Source organism: Pan troglodytes, chromosome 4, assembly GCF_028858775.2.
Source record: "Pan troglodytes isolate AG18354 chromosome 4, NHGRI_mPanTro3-v2.0_pri, whole genome shotgun sequence".
Taxonomy (NCBI): Eukaryota; Metazoa; Chordata; class Mammalia; order Primates; family Hominidae; genus Pan; species Pan troglodytes.
In genome coordinates this window covers 46,385,984-46,406,603 of record NC_072402.2, presented here as the reverse complement: position 1 = coordinate 46,406,603, position 20,620 = coordinate 46,385,984, and the positions used below count along the sequence as shown (strand labels likewise).

General features: G+C 39.2%; 1 protein-coding gene across 4 annotated transcripts in view; it reads left to right on the top strand.

The window, feature by feature from the left end:
- PIK3R1 (phosphoinositide-3-kinase regulatory subunit 1) overlaps positions 1–20,620 on the top strand; it is a 110,519-nt gene that overhangs the window by 56,898 nt on the left and 33,001 nt on the right. The window lies entirely within an intron of this gene.

Below are 20,620 nucleotides of genomic sequence, written 5' to 3'. Positions count from 1 at the left end.
CAGAGGGGTAAAGGCACTCATACAGTTAAATGCCAGATTAAGTCAGGCATCCAAGTCACTCTGCTTTGGGTTGATTCTCTGAGACTCAGCTGGCTGACTTCAAAAGGACAAAATAGATTTCAACATTGGAAAAGAATACAGTATAGAATATATGATGGGTCTTGTTAGCTATCTCTTATTTTCTAATCCAAAGAGCCTCCTAGTTGGAGGAAAAACTTGAACTACATAAGTATATCAGCAAATTTTCATTATATTTTGTAATTCTTTATTGCATTATACGTGAATATATTTAGCAGTGGTAGTACGTCTTGGAAAGTTTAAGAATTTAGACAAATATGCTTTTTTTTTTTTTTAAAAAAAATAGTTGCGTTTTGAATATGCTGTTTGGGTCCTTATGAGCATGTGGGAGATATATAAGAGAAAGAGTTTGTTGCTGATGTTATAGAATCACCAATGCAGCATTGCACTTTTGTTCTTTTCCATTCATTGTTCTTGCTTACATGGAGCACTTGCAAACAGGCTGGACGTCTCAGAGTTCTGAACAATGCCCTTGGCTAACCGTTAGTCCTAATTGCTGTGACTAATGTGCTGTGTGACCTAAAGACGGTAACATACTTAACCTTGGTTTTCTCATCTGTAAAATAGAATTGATGACCTCTACCAAGCCAAGGATTTCAGTGAGGCACTCAAAAATAAAAATTAAAAAATACATTTGGGACAAACATGAAAAAAATTACTTTTTAGACTTAAGCAATGCATTTAAACCTGACGAAAATGAAAGGAATTGAAATTGTTTAGCCACAGAAAATAAAGACCAAGGACCAATTTAAACAGTTGAAAATTATATGAAGCAGTGTTTTATGGAGAGTAGTAATGAACTCTTCTTCACCTTTTTTGAGGCTGTCCAAAGAAGAAATGAAGTTAGATTATTGCAGAATTACATAAGTTAGTAGGCATGGACTGACCAGTTCTTTCTAAGACACATACTTGAGTATTCTCTTCAGTTGTAATGAAGGTGACAGTGAATTTGCTGAATAGCTGTGTACATGTTTCCCCAAAGAGACCACTGGAATAAAGTTTTGTTTCTTGAGACAGTTTCCATTGCACTTATAAGTCTTGTCCCTTGAAGGATGTTTTCTGGTAAACACCTGTATTCTTTTTACATTATATATCTTCATTACCGTACAAGTTGGTTGTGAGCCATTCCAAAGTCTTTAGTATGCTGTATGGGTGTATTCTATACTTTATGCCTTATTTGGAAGTCATAATAATGTCAAAACCATCCCTAGCCATCCCCTTCCCTGCAGAGTCTCTTTTGCTTTGTCCACTTGGTGTGTATCTTTTTTTTTTTTTTTTTTTTTTTGAGACAGAGTTTTACTCGTCGCCCAAGCCGCAGTGCAGTGGCGCGATCTCGGCTCGCTGCAACTTCTGCCTCCCGGGCCCAAGCGATTCTCCTGCCTTAGCCCCCCAGGTAGCTGAGATTACCGGTGCCCGCCACCACGCCCAGCTAATTTTTGTATTTTTAGTAGAGACAGGGTTTCACCGTGTTAGCCAGGCTGGTCTGGAACGCCTGACCTCAAACGGTCAGCCATCCGCTTCAGCCTCCCAAAGTGCTGGGATTACAGGCGTGAGCCACCGCGCCCGTCCATGTGTGTCTTTTTTATTTTTTATTTTTTGAGACGGAGTCTCGCTCTGTTGCCCAGGCTGGAGTGCAGTGGTGCGATCTTGGCTCACAGCAAGCTCCGCCTCCCGGGTTCACGCCATTCTCCTGCCTCAGCCTCCCGAGTAGCTGGGACTGCAGGCGCCCGCTACCACGTTGTGTGTCTTTTTAAAAGATTTCCGGGACTTCTTTTTCCTTTACAAATCCAAAATTGCAGTAGCTTAATAAATAACAAATATTTTGGTTTTATGATTACTGTCAAATAGCTCATTAGTAAGAGAAAAAAAGATGCCGAGCCTTAAGAGGGGAGAGGAAAGGCAGTCTTTCTGAAGCTGAATCCTTTGCCTAAATTGTCTTAGCAATAAATCTTGCCACCTATTGGTAAAAAGGAAGAACTGAAACTAAAAGGTGTTTGCCGTTCTCACAGGTAGTTAGTAGTGTGATCGAAATAGAATTCTTTCAGCGGTGCTCTTGGATAAGGGACTTGGAAATATGTGATTTGATATGGAACTTTTCCCTGTGCTTTGAATTTATCATGGCTCATCTCTAAGTCATAATAGTTTTTTGAGTAGAGGAGGTATGCTGCTCTCATGGTCTCTCTTAAAATTATTTTTTTTGAGATAGAATTCCATTTTAATAGATCAGTGGATTTTAATTGGACACATTTTAGAGGCTTGATTGATTTTGAAAACATTTTTCTTTTTTCTTTCTTTCTGTCTTTCTGCCTTTCTTTCCACCACGGCTAACTGCAGTCTGAACCTCCTGTGCTCAGTTGATCCTCCCGCCTCAGCCTCCTGAGTAGCTGGGACTACAGGCGTGCGCCACCATGCCTGGCTAATTTTTCTGGAGAGATGGGGTTTCACCATGTTGCCTAGGCTGGTCTCAAGTGATCTGTCTGCCTCAGCCTCCTAAAGGGCTAAAATTATAGGTGTGAGCCACTGCACGTGGCCTTTTTTTTTTTTTTTTTTTTTTTCTTGAGACAGGGTCTTCCTCTGTCACTCAGGCTGGAGTATAGTGGCATCAACATGGCTCACTGTAGCCTTGACATCTTGGAGTCACCTGATCCTCCTACCTCAGCCTCTGGTGTAGCTGGGACTACAGGCTGAAAACATTTTTCTAACTCTGTTGTTAGTTTGGGCTTTCCTTCATTCCAGCCTCTGAAATCCATTATTTCCTGCCCAACTGAAATGGGACAGGCCAGTGGTGACGTTGGCCTTTGGTGCCAGGGCCTGTTTTTCCAGATCATGGGCACCATACAAAGACAACTGCCCTAAACGGCATCGTTGCCCCAGAGTCATTGAATGTCCTTAAGGTGCATTTGATAAAACAAAAACAGTTTTTTGTTTTGAAAATTCTCAAGTATTTCCATACTGGGAAAATGTTCTTTTTTTTTTTTTGACAGGGTCTTGCTCTGTTGCCCAGGCTGGAGTGCAGTGGCGGGATCTCAATTCACTGCAACCTCTGCATCCTGGGTTCAAGCAATTCTCCTGCCTCAGCTGGGACCACCGGCACATGCCACTAAGCCCGGCTAATTTTTGTATTTTTAGTAGAGATGGGGTTTTGCCATGTTGGCCAGACTGGTCTTGAACTCTTGACCTCAAGAGTGACCCATCTGCCTCGGCCTCCGAGAGTGCTGGGATTACAGGCATGAGCCACCATGCCTGGCCAACAATGTTCTTTTTAATGGTGTTTTCCCCACTATTTGGATAGATATATGAATTCAGTTACTAAGATGACTTAGATTTAAATATAAAACACTAGCGTAGCAGTTTTTGATTCTTAATATTATCTTAAATCCACCTCCCTTCATTGTCCTCTGTATCTAAACACCCTTCAATTCTTGAGAAAATTAAGATTTCCATAGATTAGTAATCTGTTTGTGATTGTGTGTGTTGGTGGACATCCTAACAAATTTATGAATAAAGCCAATACTGTTTTGTTAGTGTCCTTATTTTTTCTTTACGTCTGTTCATATTTGGAATTCTAAGTTTTTTTTTGTATGAGGCACTACCCAAATAATCATTTGATACCCTTGGTTGGCATGACATGTTTGGTCAATTGTTTTGGCAAAAATTATGTATCCACCACTGGGAACTAAGCACTGTAACAACTAAAGAAAAAGGTCATACAAGGGAAATTGGAAGAACTATATGTTATTTGTTTCAATTTTTATGTAGTACACCTATATATGTGTGCAAAAAAATGTAAACTGTTACAAAGCAACATATTGATGAATTTAAATGAGTAGAGCATAATAAAAGCAAAAACCAAACAGAAGAGTGGTTGGAGTGAGGCCATAATAAACCAAGAGATATTTTCTGAAGGAAGTGAACATGTTTGCATTTTCCAGCATACTGCTATGGATGTCAGCATTAGGCTCATACATAGTATTGCAGCGTGATTCAAAAAGGTGAGATAGAGGGGAAATAAGATAGCTTCATAAATATTACCAAGGAATTTAAGACATGAGCATTTTATGTAGGGAGGTTGAAATGCATTGTTATAATCAGGCTGTGTAATTTCCTTCTGTCAAGACCTACCCATTTACCAGTAATGATACCTTCTTTCTCTTCTATTTTTGTCTCTTCCTTTAGGAAAAGGAATATATGCTTACTCATTATTTAAAATTCAGAGTCATTTTCCTGTTCCAGTTGGTTTTGTTCCTGGAACCACCAAAGAAGAGTAGAATTAGGTGCATGTGAAACTTTTATTTCTGCTTTTTCTACTCAATCAACTTTTATCCCTTTTTAATTTTTACTCTCTCAACCATCAGTTCTATATCACGGTATCTCTTCTTGGTCTTTTTGTATTATATTTCCATAAAACCAGATGTACGGGGTTGTTAAAATACTGCCTGGACATATTATCTACCCTGCACTAAGTGGTCCTATCACAAAATCCAGTTAAACACACACTGAAGTATTTAAATTGTTTCTTTTTTAAATAACATCATATTGGGCATTGGGCTTCTTAACTAAACTATTTCTTTCACTAAATGACATTGGTTAATTCAACAAGCCATTGTAGGAATTCTGTTAACCCAGTAGCTTCTACTACTATGTTACTATGGTAATGACTTAGCTTCCCATAAAGCTGCATTTAAATAGGTGTTTATAGTCACCAATTACCAGGTATTTCAAGTACTCTTTGAAAGGGGACTGCTTGTGGTGGGGTGGGGGGCGTTAACATAGATACTTTCTCAGTCAAGTAGCCATTTGAAGTTTTTCAGGTAGAAGACAGTTGATAGACTATTTGGTGAGCAAATGAATAACTGGATGAATACCCATCTGGGAACCCCTAAAGAACTGAAGATAATTCCCTGGCCACCACTGTTCAGAGTCATCTATTATGTGCTTACTCTATGCCAAGTGTTGGGCTGGATTCTGGGGTCACCAAAGGGAAGAGAAAATTTTCACTGCCTTGAGGGTAGCTAAAAACTTAATGGAGGGAAGCTGAGAGCATGAGCGAGCATGCCACCCCAGCTGGGTGAGCAGCACACCTTGGGAACAGCTGGGAGACCCCCAGTGGTGTGTGTCTTCCTTCACCCTTAGCACTTGCTCCTCTCCAGCTCACTATGTTTCTTTTCTCTCTGGGGTCTAAGGAGCTTAGGCTTCACTGCCTGCTCCTCAGATTGTGGGAGCAGGAGCAGAGAGTGGGTGCCTGCCACGGGACATGGGGTCCTAGAGACAGGCCCTAGCATGGGAAGGCAGTGGAAACCTATGCATTGCTCTCTGGCATTGCCACACGTCTTCTGCTGCCTGCCTTCCAGCCCTTTGCTTTTCCCCAGCTCCGTCAGCTCCTTGCCTCTGACATCAGTGATGAAAGTCAGGCGTGGGGGGATTAGATTATTTCCATTAGCCTTGATAGACTTAGACATATAATAGAAGCTATGATAAGTGAGTTAGTTTTCCATGTTTGTTTACTGAAGTTTATATTACCCTTTATGTCACCAAAACATGCCCATTTGCAGTCATTGCCAATGTAGTCATGCAAAATCACTTGAGTGAAATAGACTTTGGGGATCTAATCTCAGGACCTAACCACCATTTATAATGCTTTTTTGGGGAAAATGTGTTCTGGATTTCGCACAGCCAGCTTACAAATGAGCTTTGGAAACACAATCCACATGTAAGTTGGAGACTTCCTATTATTAGCATTCAGCCCTGCGAGGAGAGCCCTTGCTTTGTTAGCAGGCCTATGTATCCTCAGCCCTAAGTTCCTAAAACCAACACTACTTGAGGAGCTTGAATTGGTGCTCTTGGAGTTCTTTAAATTAGTTATGAGACTTCAGAACCTGCTTACCAGCAGTACTGAGCTCAAGGAAGCCTAATTCATATCCTTCAGAAGATAATTTTAAGAGAGTGTGTATGTTTTCCTTTTGTGAACAAAGGAAAGTTAATCTGGTGCTCCGTGTCTGTTTTGTAATTCCCCAAGGGAGAAGGAAAGGGAGGGAAATGATTGATTTCCAGATAGGATAAAAACCAGTCAGCACACAATGGGTTACTGCCACCGCTTTCTGATAAGGATCCTACTTCAACTATCTGAAGAGATTCTTCAAGGTGGAGGATACAGTGGTTATATTAGTTACTCTCACCCTTGTTATTATGGAAGGTAAAATTCCTGGATCCTAGATTTAATTTTAAAATAGTAATTTAATAATGTCTGGTGGAAACCTCTTTAAAAAAACACTTTGCAGCACATCTCTGGTAGCCCTGTGCTTGAGATGACTTTTAGGCTGCCAGTTCAGAAGGTGGAAGATATAAACTGTGTTGATGAGTTGGTTTTTCAGTGGACCCTGTTAGGTTCCTTTTTTTAAAAAATAATAATTTTTATAATGAGTATGTCTTTGTGAGCCCTCACAACCCTTGAAGTTTTTACTTGTTTGGCAGAACTAAGGGCACTGAACGTTTGTAAGCCATTCACTAACACTTACAGGAAGGGCATAAAAGGGTGCTCAAGTCAGTCTGTAGGTGGTGGGGGCGGGGTGGAAAGAGGGGATTCCTGTAGGCCTGGATGAATCAGCCACTGATTTCTGATGGTAGCCCCAGCTGCAAAAAAGTAGGAAGCTTTTTTTATGGACAGAACTACAACTCCTTTCTTTCAAGTTTTTCAGCCTTTTCACACTTTTCCATTCTTCAGACTTTGCAAGTTTTTAAACAAAATGTTTGTATTTCCCCAAAGGAAATCACACAGTTGACTGCATTATGAGAGGGAAAGGAGCAAACTCTGTCTCATCTGAGGAGGGGCTCAGATCAGGAGTTGTGTAGGGCCCTCACCCGGTTGGGGGTGGTGGAGCCTTGGCTGTGTGCAGGAGTGACTGTTCTTGGAGATGTTCTGGTTGGATCATGAGTTTGCGCTTGGAAAGCACTGCCTCAAGTTCATCAGCAGGAATGAGGTAGAATTCACTACTTGCTGTCTTAAGACCTTTCTGTCTGCCAAGTGTTTGAGCAATCCCTCACATCTCCCCCTTGAACTAAAGAGCAACAACTGGTCAAGAGCCCAGCAGGGATGAAAAAGGTTGGCCCCTTGCATCCTTCATCTGCTGTTTAGACTAAGGGCCGCATTCTAGACCACTCTCGGCCATGCTGTCCTGAACCCGAGGATCAGCAGAATTACAGGCCCAATTTCAGGCAGACGTGAGCTTGCATCTGATGACAGGCAAGTACCTACATGTGTCTTTCATTACTCCGCTGCCTTAGGAGATGCTGTTTAAGTTGGCAGATATGCTTATTGAAAGCAAAGCTTGTTGCTGGTGAGATTACTGAATTTACAAAAAAAAAAAAAAGTGGGGGGATCAGATGCCGAGGGAGAGGGAAGGGAGTGTGTAGCATTTAAAAGTGTGGTGAAGCCATCAAGTTAACAAGAAAAAGTAGAATAAAATGTGGTTCCAATTTGTTGTACTGGGCTCAAGATGATAATATTGCAATAGGAAACTGTAGGGATGTGTGCGTGCAAATGTGAGCACATGTGTGCTTGCTTTCTGAATTTCAAAATCGTAGAAGTTATTAGAAGTTCTAATTTTAGTTCCCAATTTAATTTACTCTGACAGTAAATTAGTAATTTTCAAGGGATTTACTGATAATCAGAACAAAGATTTGCAATTTCTAGGACAGATCCCCAATTTTGGGGGTGGGAAGGAGCTACTTTGTATTTCCCTGAAACCTTGAGTTACTGGGGCCGAACATGTAGGGCAGATATTGAATGACCAATCCTAATGCTCTTAGCAACTTTGCTAAGTAAAACCCCGCTGCCATCCAGTGGCAATTGGCTATACGGCATGGTAGCTGTAAAATATGCCCTTTTCTGCCTTTTCTCCCTCAGATTCCACCTTTCTCAGATGCTCCCAGTTTTTTTTCCCAGATGGCACCTGACACAGTACTTGACAGGAAAAATTGACTTTATGTCTGGCTTAGGTAATTCAGGGCAAGTGTGCATTTATTTACCTTGTCTCTTCTCCTAGCAATACTAATTTTTATCTCCGTTGCATTTTTATTTTCTCCCCAGATTTGTCGTAACACACATACTTTTTCCTTGAATATTTTTGTTACCTTAGCTAAAGAATTAATGCATTGTGGTATTTCTGCTTGTCATAGTTTTACTTTAGAGTAGATTTCGCTTATATCTTTGTATTTATGCTTTGAGCTGTGGTTTACCAATTTCCTAGCATGTTTCATGACACTTATCCTACATTTCAGACAAGGATTTATGTGTCCCATAGGATTCAAGCTGGACTTGGAGAAAGAGCCAGCTAGCAAATGGAATTATTCTGACTTGTGAAAGGTTCCAGCCTTTTAAAACTAGGCTCTGAGAAATAAAAAAACAAATATTCTTGGGAAGAAACTGGGTTTGTGAGTACTTGGCTAGAAATTTTAGGAAAGGAAAGAACATTTCCTCTGGCCTCGGGAGCACATTCAATGTGAAATATTGCTGCCTTTAAAAGAGCCAAACTTAAATTTCTATTTGGATCATTTACTTGACTTAAAAATAAAGGGATCTATTTTTTTTTTAAGGTTCAGAACCCTATTTTAAATAAAATGACATTCTAGTAAGTAAGGCAAGATGCCCCCAACATGAGCTATTAATTAAAAACAGCCGGAACTTCTGGAGGTGTTAGCAAGTATCTACTATGAGCTTGGGGACTGGCGAAATCTGGTACAAGTTAGTTCCAGCTGCGCACATTTGCCTTATTACAGTTCTTTATGATAAATTAAATGCATGCTTCATACATCCTTTGGTGTAGTCATATTCTCTCAGCACTTGACTAAGCAGGTGGAAAGCTTATTTAGTCAGAGGATGACTGAAAACAATGAACTATAAACCCATGTATATCCACTCCAAGAAAAGAGCTAATAAATGTCATGTTTTTTATTTTCCCGTGGACCCCCTTTTTTTTTTTGTATTTTATAACCTTTCCAGAATCTTGAGTGATTTTTAAATGTTTGCCCTTTGGTCATAAATGCAGCAAGTAAATGTGAGTCTGCACACTCGAATGTTATATAAATCAGTTGACCAGTCAGTGTTGGAGCAAACTTCTCAGGATTGCTCTGTGAACTCCCTGTTCTCTGGCAGTTGCCAAATACAAAGATAAACCAGGAGAGACTTATTCCCAAGAAAAGAATGATTCTGCATCCTTAACTTACATATAAACTGTTGAGATGTTTCATTGTTTTGTATGGTCAAGCCCCTTCTCTTGTTCTCTCTCTTCATCAGTTAGTATGGAAAATTGGAAGTTTACTGAAAAGAGTTTCGAATCATGGGATTTTAGATTTGAAAAGGACCAGAGGGATCATCTACTCTTCCAACAAATAAAAAATAAAACCCCCAAAGGAATGAATGATCCATTGCTGGGACATTGGAATCTCTCTATAAAGGAGAAATCATATTAAGGTATTTTCATCTTAGGCCTCTAACCCCAAGGGTATCTTTACAAAGACTTTATTTTAGTGAAGCCTTCAATAAACAGTGACCTCATGTCAAGAATTCTAAAGAGAGGGTTATGGAATATTGGTTTGATATTAAAGTCATTGTTATCTTGGAGCTGGCCTGAATGGACTAATAAGTGGCCTGTCACCAGTTGTAACTTACTTTTACAATTTTAATGTGATTTAAGGGAAGACACTCTTGGAAATGCTTAGTTATGGTTCATACCCATAATCGTGTTTCTTTTAGGTCTTAAAATTTTATATAATACAGGGGAGTAGATTGCATCAGTACAGTCTTTTTCTTTTTTCTTTTTTTTTTTTTATGATGCAAACAAAGCAGTATCTTAAATTAAATCAAGGTTTCTTAAGGTTCCAGATTGTTATTCCTAAATTTTCCACTGAGTAACCTCCAAATTCTTCTCCTGCCTTTGTCCCTAGTTGACACAAGTCAGGCCACAATTTTTTTTCTGCAAATGGACGAGCTGCTGCTCAGAGGCTGCACTTACTGGTGAGAGATCCTTCAAGGGAAATGAATCTGGAATGGCCTGGAACATTTGTCTTTGGGTTGCTCCAGAGCTTTATTAGAGCTTCTGAGATTTCTAAGTAGGTGATGAAATTTAGCAGCATCTGATTTTCTAAAATGACCAAAGGAGAATTGTTTCAGTCCCTGATTTGCAAAGTACTCACTTTTTGGTCCTCTCAAAATTTTTGTCAGATAAAGATTTTTCCGTGCCATGGATATAAGAAATAACCCACTCTTACCGATAAAGGGAAGTTAGTGTTGTAAAGGAACAAATGGTGATTCAGGGCTCTTGGGAGACTTTGGAGGTATTCATTCTCCACTAAGCTATATCCCAATACCATCATTATCTGGGTCAGCCTCCGATTCAGCCTCATCCTGTGCTTCAGCAGTGGGGTAAAACAAATGTCACTTGTTAGCTGCTTCTTCATGACCTTCATAGACTATGCATTAATTTGAAGCCCTGCCCCCAAAAATAGTGCTTGGGGGGGGAAATGAGTTAGTGATTTTGTGAAGATAATGGGAGTTGAGGAAAACACTTAAGTTTGCTTTTCTGAGCTCTAGCTTCATTTTACTTCTCAGTCTCAGTATTTAATTGTCTCCACTGTTTTTTCTAACTTGGAAGGAAATCAGATGGCGAAAGTGAAACATACGGCTATCAATGTGAAAAAGCTGCTCCCTATAGCACTGGAATTCTCTTGTCATTAATAGCTCTTGTAGTCGACAGATTATAATGTACAGAGTCATAAATGTTCTTGTTGTCATTTGGAAAATTACAAATTCCCAAAAAGTGGTGATTATTTGGGGCTTTGGGTCTGCAAGACGTTTCACATTAGAATGCTGATAATATCTTCAAAAACCACAGAGCCATGGGCCTTGCAGGCTTGGTAACTGACTGCCTTTGTGGTGTGGTTTTATTCTTTCTACTGAAGCACCTGGTTGAAAGGAGTGGGATGCTGAATTCATAGGGGCGTGTTCACAAAAATCTTTAACATCAAGTATCTGTTTATTCAAAATAGTGCATAGTTCAAAGCAACCTTGATTCCTTAAACTAGATGTTTTTCTGTTCTTTAATGAAAACAGCCTGAACGTGGTTATTAATCTGAGTCTTTCTCCATTCTGACCACCCCACTCTGTTTTTCTCTTGAGTATCAAAAAAAAAGGATAAAAACATTTTGTAATTTTTTATTTATTTATTTTTGTTGAGACGGAGTCTCGCTCTGTCGCACAGGGTGGAGTGCAATGGCGCAGTCTCGGCTCACTGCAAGCTCCACCTCTCAGGTTCACACCATTCTCCTGCCTCAGCCTTCCGAGTAGCTGGGACTACAGGTGCCCACCACCACGCCCAGCTAATCTTTTTGTATTTTTAGTAGAGACAGGGTTTCACCGTGTTCACCAGGAGGGTCTCGATCTCCTGACCTTGTGATCCGCCCGCCTCGGCCTCCCAAAGTGCTGGGATTACAGGTGTGAGCCACCGCACCCAGCAACATTTTGTAATTTTTTAAAGGGCTACATAAATTCAAGGTATTATTGCTATACTTCTTTTCTGTTACCTTATGAAGTTGATTGTTGTTGAAGCACCAACAGTATGCATGCATGGGTATCCAGAATGACCATCTAGTCTCAGTTGTGCAAAATTCACCATGTAGTCTCATGGATTGAGAGGGGCAATTAGCAAGAGTGTGAGATAATGGAGAACAAAAAATAATGCCAAGCTGGGTTAAAAAAAAAAAATTGGGGAAAGAAAAAACAAGTGCTCAAGACAAGCCTCCTATTTTTCAGTTTGGCGTAGCCCTAGCCCTGTTGAAGAAGGTTAGTACATTCACCTGGCCAGTTTTAGCTAACTTGGTTACCTGGCAAGTGGCAGGGATGCAGTACATTAGTACTTGTCCTGTGGTACAGAGCATGTGTCTCAGGGTGTGGCCACTCCAGGGAGAGGGAAGACGTGCTTTATGGGGCCTCCTCAGCCATCACTGTGATATGTGCCACCAGGAACCCAGGACCTTTCATGGTCCAGTCTGAGGTGGGAGCACCACAGAAGCAAGAGCTGCCTGGCCCAGCCAAGCCCAGATTACCCTAAAATCTTACTGCTTTTTTCCCTTCAGCATTTTAAATTATAGGAGCAAGTAAAAGTGTACATAACGCAAGGCAATCTGAACAGGTGGCTGATAGCTGCTCCATCCAGAGGAAGAGCCATGAAGTTCCCCCGACCCACACATTTCACCCCGTCTTGTCTACCAAAAATCACGTGAAAATGCAGACATAACCATGGAGGAGTAACCCATGAACAAAGGGCTGGTAATTACAATTTAATGTTGTTCTTTTTACCCCTTTGGCTGGCTGGCTGTGCAAAGGCAGGCCCCGGTAATTACGGTTTAATGTTGTTCTTTTTACCCCTTTGGCTGGCTGGCTGTGCAAAGGCAGGCCCCACAGGGGAGTAATGTATTTGTGACAGCCAGTTGGGGTGGGGAGAGATGGGCTGTACTACACTTTGAATTTATTATGTTCTGCTAATACTTTTACTCCTATGCTGGAAAGTTATGTTTTCCTTCCTTTGTTAGACAATTTTTGCAGAGTAGTTTAACATTTTCAAACATTTACTATATATAGCACTTTTAAAATCCAGGAACTGTCATTTCCAAAGAAGATTCCATGTCTATAATATTAATTCCCTGTCCTCTCCTCATTGCCTTTTTCAGACATCCACTGTAGATAGCCTCTGTTCCCCAGGAACTAACATTTCCAAAGGAAACTCCCTTGCCTATAATTCCCTGTTATCTTCTTGTTGCCTCTCCTGAATAATAATTTTTGATTCAGTACCTTTTAGCTATTTATAATGTTATCGTATAATCTGAGTTTGGGAACTGCTTGCCACTTCCAGTTTCTGACACCCAAAACACATTTTATGCTTAGAGAAAACAATAGCATCCTGACTTTTTAGAAGACATAGTTTTCCCTTGGGGATCCAAACTGGAAGCAGATATTTGAGCTGTGAACACATTTTTTCTTAGAAGAGTCAATTAGGAGCTGGGTTGAAGCTTCAGTCTATGCACTTAGAGTTAGGTTTTAGGACCAAGAGCAAGCACTGTGGGCACCTGTTGTAAGAAAACATCTGACAGCATGAGGTGCTAAATTGCTTCAAAATCCTCCATAGCTCGTGGGGATGCTACCTTTTTAGTAGGAGTTTGAAGCCCAGAATGCACTTTATATTGTAACCAACACAGTTGAAAAATAGGTTCCATGTTCTATAAGAATGGATTCATTAAACTGCATGTTCTGGAAAAAGGATGTATTAGAGACTTTGAATTTGAGGATCCTGTGTTATATACATCTCTGAGCCATCTTATCAGGAAGAAAAGCAGCTCCTTAAGGTGCCTGCCTCTTCCTCTAATACTATGTACATATTTCGACCTCTGCCCTCTTTAAGTTATTTTCATTTGTCTTGTAGCCAGTATCAGACATGTTAATGACCACTAACTTTGTAAATGAAATTATTGCAGCTCATAATGTCAAGATGTGAACCTAAGCAGGCCTTAGGTTTTCTGACTTAATAGCCGAACCATACCAGTCTTTCCCTGATCATTGAACCTTCTGTCTTCTGCAGTCAGCAGACCGTCTCTAATGAGAGGTGCACAGACACTTTTGATGCTTATTTTAACGGAAGCCAGTGGCAGATGGAGAGCCATCAGATGAAACTGTTATTAATCACACCATTTCTGAAGCTGTTCTGACTCCACACCCTGCATTGTGACAAACGCCAGGATGCCAAGTTCCTAGTATTGCAGCAGGTTCTTAGTATATAACAAACACTATCAGTGCCCCCAGCTCAACTTCGACTAAATGCCTTCCAATAGAGTTAAGCTGTTTTTATCTAATACATGCTAACAGTAAAAGGACACAGACCCTCTTATTTGACCCTCTTAGCATCTAAGGAATATGATACTTTTTTTCTTTATACTTAGCTGTGTATTCAAAGCTAACACATTCTCTAAGTAACCAAGTTCACACTAAAGAAAAATTGAAGGCCATCCTGTAAAGCCATGCTGCTCAGTGTAGGAGCCACCAGCCACATGGTCAAAGCCACACAGAGCCACTGAAAGGTGGCTGCTATAAATTGAGATGTGTTATGAGCATAAAACAAGAGAGAAATGAAGACTATCTGCTTCATAATTTTTATATTGATTATATGTTGATTATATTTTGGATATGTGGGGTTAAATAAAAGATTAAATTTCACCTTTTGTTTTTGCTTGTGATGTGGCTACTAGAAAATGTAAAATTACATGTGTGGCTTACAGCGAGACCCCACTATTTACAGGGCACTGAAAGTCATTCTTCCTCTTAATTCCTCATCTAAACTCTACTCATTGACTATTTTGTGTATCTGCATCTTTTCTTCCAAAATGAATGATCAGCTGCTAGAAGGCATGACTGTGGAAACAGTTTATCTTCTACTGTGATTTTTCAAGAGTGAGGAAGTTTGGCTATCACCATGGGCGTGGGGAGAGGGGTTCTGTTCTCATTTGGTAAACATACACCAGATATGCTAAACATCCCATAGAATATCTTAGACAAAGAAAATTACAGTAAGTAGAGAAATGGATCAAAGAGTGGCTATTCTTGAACTCTCTACTTTCCAGGTCTTTTTGGCTAGAGAACTCTTTTTCTAACTTTGTTGCCTGGCTCTTGGCAGTCAATGTCCAAAGTAGTGCATTGAGCTGCCCCCCAAAAGGGGCACAGTTTGTAAGGAAACCATATGCCCTATGGGACCTCATGGGATGACACTCAGTTAGTACATAAGGATCTCTTGGAAGGGAGCTGCCTTTATGTCCTCTAAACCAGGTCATCTCTTATCAGCTAAATCCTGGTGCTGACTAGTACAGCTGTATGAGCCTGGACAAATCACTTCTGAGCCTGTTTTTCCTCTCTGTACAATGACAATGATGATAGAACCTTTCTTATAATGTTATGAAAGATTATATTTTCTGAGATAATTTTAGTAAAGCAACTTAGCATAGAGCCTGATAACATGTTAAGTACGTTGTGTATATTGGCCATGATTATTATTGGCTTCTTGGTAATGAAAGCATCAAATACTAAGGGCAGCTTTTAGTATATTATTTCTGATCTTGTGTGATCAGAAATACCACATTTTTGAGAATGTATTATTTTCCAAAGAATTAAAATGACTCTCAGAGGGGAATGGATAAACCCACAGAGGTTCTGGAAATGGAGCAGTTTCCTGTAAGTATCATGACTTCTAATTAAGCCCCTTTATCTGTTTTATCCCTGACACTTGTACTCACTGTGTAGATCATGAGCTAATTTTGCTTGGACTCTCCCCTCCCGCCATCTCTTAGAGCCCAGCAGTGCTATGCATGCATGGGTTAAACATTTCAAACTGTCCAAATGAATTGCATTTATTGGCAATTTAATGCTGAAACTCAAAGAGGGAAAAGAGGAGAAAAAAAAATCAAAGATGAAGTGGAAAGACAAGGGCCCTTGGATGCAGCCGGACAGAGGTTGTAATATCTGCTCTGCCAAACACTAGTTAAGTGATCTTGGTGTAGTCACCAAACCTCTTGAGTCTCTTTCCCACATACAAAGTGAGGTTGATGTATTTCACAAGGCTGTTATCATGACTCAAGGAAATAACCTAAATGACTAGGGCAGTGACAGCTCACCTCTCTCTCTTCATGTTGCTCTCAATTTCATGATCTTCTTCTCCCCGCAACCCCATGATTTATAGAAGCCAAGTTACATTCTCTGATGTATAGCTGTTGTAACTTTGGAATACATTTAAGAACATGGAATTAGCTGTCTTTTGTTAGATCCACATACAGAAGTCACAGAAATGTTTTCATCATTTTGAATTTTACTGTTCATTCTGGCAAAGTGAAAATGTATACCAAAACACTATTTTAAACCACCTATCCCCTGGGTTAGAAATTATAAGTTAGTGTAGCCCAGTGAAGTATAATTAAATGTTGCCATTCTCCCATTTATTTAACTTCCTTCCCTCCATATTTGAAGTAATTTTCGCTTGGTGCCAACTCCAGTCATTCTCCAGATGCCTGTGATTTCTTCCAGATTTTCAACACACTGTGGCTAAAGATAATATAGAATTATTTTTTAAGTAATTTGTGATTAAATGTAAATTTAGTAATTTTATGTTGGGACATGTGATCTCCTTGACATTTTCTCCAAAACACAGAATTTAAGAACTAGAAATGATTTTAGAACATCTAGTTAAACCATTACCACTTCACTGTTATGACAGTGAGGCCTGGAGACATTAAATGTTTTGCCCAAAGTTACCAACATGTTGTTGGCAGAAAAATCTGGAACATATGGCCTCATCTATTGTCTAAATTTTTTCTACTAGTGCACAGTGCCTTTTCAATTGCTTTTTATTTGATATAGTGACAATCATAAATAGGGGATTTAATCAATACTCTTTTTTAAAAAAAAAAAAAGTCACAGAAAGAATGCAATTGTATTGAAAACCCCTCTCTAGTTTTTCCAGTAGGTTACATTAAATGGCCCCAAAAAATAATTTATGGGCTAAAATGAATGTCTTCAGAAGGCTAACATAAAAGATGACCAACAGGGGGAAACCTGAAACAGCCTTTTAGGTAATTTGCTTAACTTCTAGCCCTTTTAAAAAAATTACTCAAGCTCCTGTTAGAGCCAACAAAAAACATCTGTTGTTTTATTTATAGCCACAATTTCTAAGAAGCATATTCTATAGCAGATGAAAAAGTAGTTGACAGCTTATAATTCATAAAGTTACTGAGGCCTAATCTGATAGAACAAAATGTACAAACTCCCTCCCGTGGTTCAGACCCTATCACTTCCCTTTCGGCTGAAGACAGAAATGGTGCAACAGAGGAGTGGAGCATAGGTTATTACGGTTGTTAAGGAAGAGGCGACTCTGAGATGATAATGCAGAAAGGAGTACCCCGCAGTGATAAATGATTGCTTTCACCTCTGGGCCATCCACCAGCCTGAGTCACTGCTACTTTTTCATTAACATTGTATGGACTTTCATTATAGGAAGCCAACATTTTGCTGTGTTCAATCTACAGATTGTTAAGAGCGTATTTCCATCAGGAATCTAAAGTGTTAATTAAAATGACTGATTGAATAGTTCCCTCTCTGAGGGAAGCTTTTAGTTTGCCCCTTCCTTTCACCAGTTAGCTCTAGTCTATATTGACATAACTTTCTCCCTGCTGACTCTTAAGCAATTATTAGAATTCACTCATTACTCAAATATCACCTATCTGTATCTGTTGGCTTATTTCTGAGAATCTTTTTGAGAACATGACCAGGCTTCTTTCTATAATTTTTATATATATATATATAACATATATATATGTAGAATACATATATATATTTATATATGTACATATATGTACACATATATATCTATATATGTGTACATATATATGTATACATATATATCTATATATGTGTACATATATATGTATACATATATATCTATATATGTGTACATATATATGTATACATATATATCTATATATGTGTACATATATATGTATACATATATATCTATATATGTGTACATATATATGTATACATATATATCTATATATGTGTACATATATGTATACATATATATCTATATATGTGTACATATATATGTATACATATATATCTATATATGTGTACATATATGTATACATATATATCTATATATGTGTACATATATGTATACATATATATCTATATATGTATACATATAGATACATAGATATATAGATACATATCTATATGTATAATGTATACATATATACATGTATATACATGTATACATATGTATATAGATACATATATAGATACATAGATACATACATAGATATATAGATACATAGATACATATATATGTACATATATCTACATATATATACATATATCTACATATATATCTACATCTACATATATCTACATATATATCTATATATGTAGAATATATATATATATTCTACATTTTAGTTCTGCTATATCTATAGGGCCTTCTATATATCACAGTTTTGTGTGTTGTTTTTTTTTTAAGTGCATTGGTTTGGCACAAATAGCTATAGTACTATTTATTATCCTGAGCTTTTTTGAGAATGTAGTGATAGGGTTCAACATCTGCCCAAATTGACCCATCTAGAATTATAATTCTAAAACCATAACCAGAAGAAGCCCATTAATTTCTTTAGTAGAGAGGTGAGTAGCCTCTTGTTTATTTCACTACTGAACATAGTCTATTGTGAGATATGAAGATGTATTAGCCCACCAGAATTAATCACCTTTGTCTGAAGTAGTTAAAGTATATTGCTTCATTTTGTTAAACTCTGATTCCTTACACAATTGTTAAGGATTGTGTTTACTTTTATCTCAAAATTGTTACCTTTTAATATATATAGTCTTATATCAGTGATCTTTTCAAACTTTTAAAATGAAGTCTGAATAAATATTATTTTCTTATGCATTTCTTCTGCACCAGCTGATAGGGAATTTTCTGTACAATGTTTTCAGGCCTCTTGCCTTTCTTGCCTTTATTTTTCTCTGCAATTCCACACACAGGTCATTGCTTTCCCTTCCTCTCCCTTTTTGATCATGGGTGCTTCAACTCCCTTCATATATTTGTTAAGCATATTTTACTAAGATTTCATTTTGGGATGCTTGCAAATATACATTACAAAATATATACTTTTAAAAAGTGATTTGAAGGGCCCTCTGTGCATCTGATGATTAACTAGAAGAGTCTTTTGTACCTTGCTAAAAGTGATAAGTTAGCCAGCTATATTTAGCTGGATAAAACCCATTACATCCTTGGGGAAGAATGTGCTTTGTTTAGCTTTATGAGAAAATATTTAATAAATGCTGTCTTGAAAATATTTAGCCTGGCTGAGTGGGCTGGCAAGGCTTCAATACCGATAAAGCAGAGGTGATGGTGAGAAGCTGGCCTGCCAGTCCAAGCTCAAGTTGAAAAAATGCACCTCTTGTCACTAAGGGTTGCAACTGTCACCAAGTGCTTGTCCATCAGTGTCACGTAAAGATTTTTTAACCTCACATATGGCGTCATGCAGTTTGTCTGCCTAAAAAGGCAACCTAGATTCACAGAGTGGTTACAGTTGGCTTTGAAGTCCCATCTGTTCTGTAAAATCCTAGCTTTATTTCTTACTGCTGGTATGACTTTAGGTAACTTGTTTAACTTTTCTTAATCTCAGTTTTCTCATCTGTAAAATGGGGACAATGATAATTTCTTAGAGCGTTGTACAGATTAAATGAGATTAAACGCTGAGCAGAGTTTCTTACACTAAGTGTTCACTACATGGGAATTAATCAGCAGTAGTAGTGATTTTTAATCAGCCTAACATTTTCGGTCCCTCCCTAACTCTTCCCACCCCACAGGAAATACAAAGAGCAAAGTCCTCTTGAATGTGGCGAGGTGGGAAAGGCTCTGGCATGGGCATCAGGAGGCCTGGGTCCTCGGCTTGAACTTCCTGTGGGACCTTGGGCAAGTTGTGGCTCACATAATCCCTCCCCACTCATCAGTACACAGTGCACAGGGCAGCAGAGCTCCTGGCTGCTAGTCTCTCTTTTGATACCTAATTCGTTGTGGTATCAGACCAAATTTGATATGATAGCTAGACCCTCCAGTCCGTCAGTATCATTTGGGGTCTGGTGTAAGGTCAGCCTGTGAAACTCAGGCATGTAGGCAACAAGTTATCAGTAAGAAGGTCAATCATTGGGATTCTGTCTCCCACAATGGTCTGGATTTTCTCTCTGTGGCTGGTGGGCTCAGCCCCAATCCTTGCTACTCAAAGTGTGATTGTGGTCTGAGGACCGACAGCATGGGCATCACCTGGGAGCCTGTTGGAAATGCAGAATCCCAGACTGCACCCCGACCTCCTGAATGAGGCTGTTAATATGTACATTAAAGTTGGGGAACCACTGCCTCAAACTACTGCCCTTGGGAATATTCTGACACGCAGAGGGTATTTATTTACTAAATACTTACAGAATTTGTGTTTGACATCGACATTTTCTAGACAAGGTTCCATTCCTCTCTTTGGGTGTAGTGTACTGATGTGTTAGGTCAGGGTTACCATAACAAAACACCACAGACTGGTGTTTATGTCTGTACCACCATAGACATTTAGAAATCTATTTCTCACAGGGTGCCAGTGTGGTTGGGTTCTGGTGAGGGCCTTCTCCCTAGCCTCCAGGCTGCCGCCTTGTCACTGTGATCTCACATGGGAAGGGTGGGGAGAAAGGTCTCTGGTGCTGCTTCTTATAAAGGCACTAATCCCATCGTGAGAGCACTTGCCCTCATGACTTCCTGTAAACTCAGCTGCCTCCCAAAGGCCCATCTCCAAATATTATCACATTGAGGGTCAGGGCGTCAACATGCATCTGGGGGAAGGGACACAATTCAGTCTGTAGCAACTGACTTCCACATCTGACTTTAAAATGCATCTTTAAAAAAAATGTGCTGGCAGA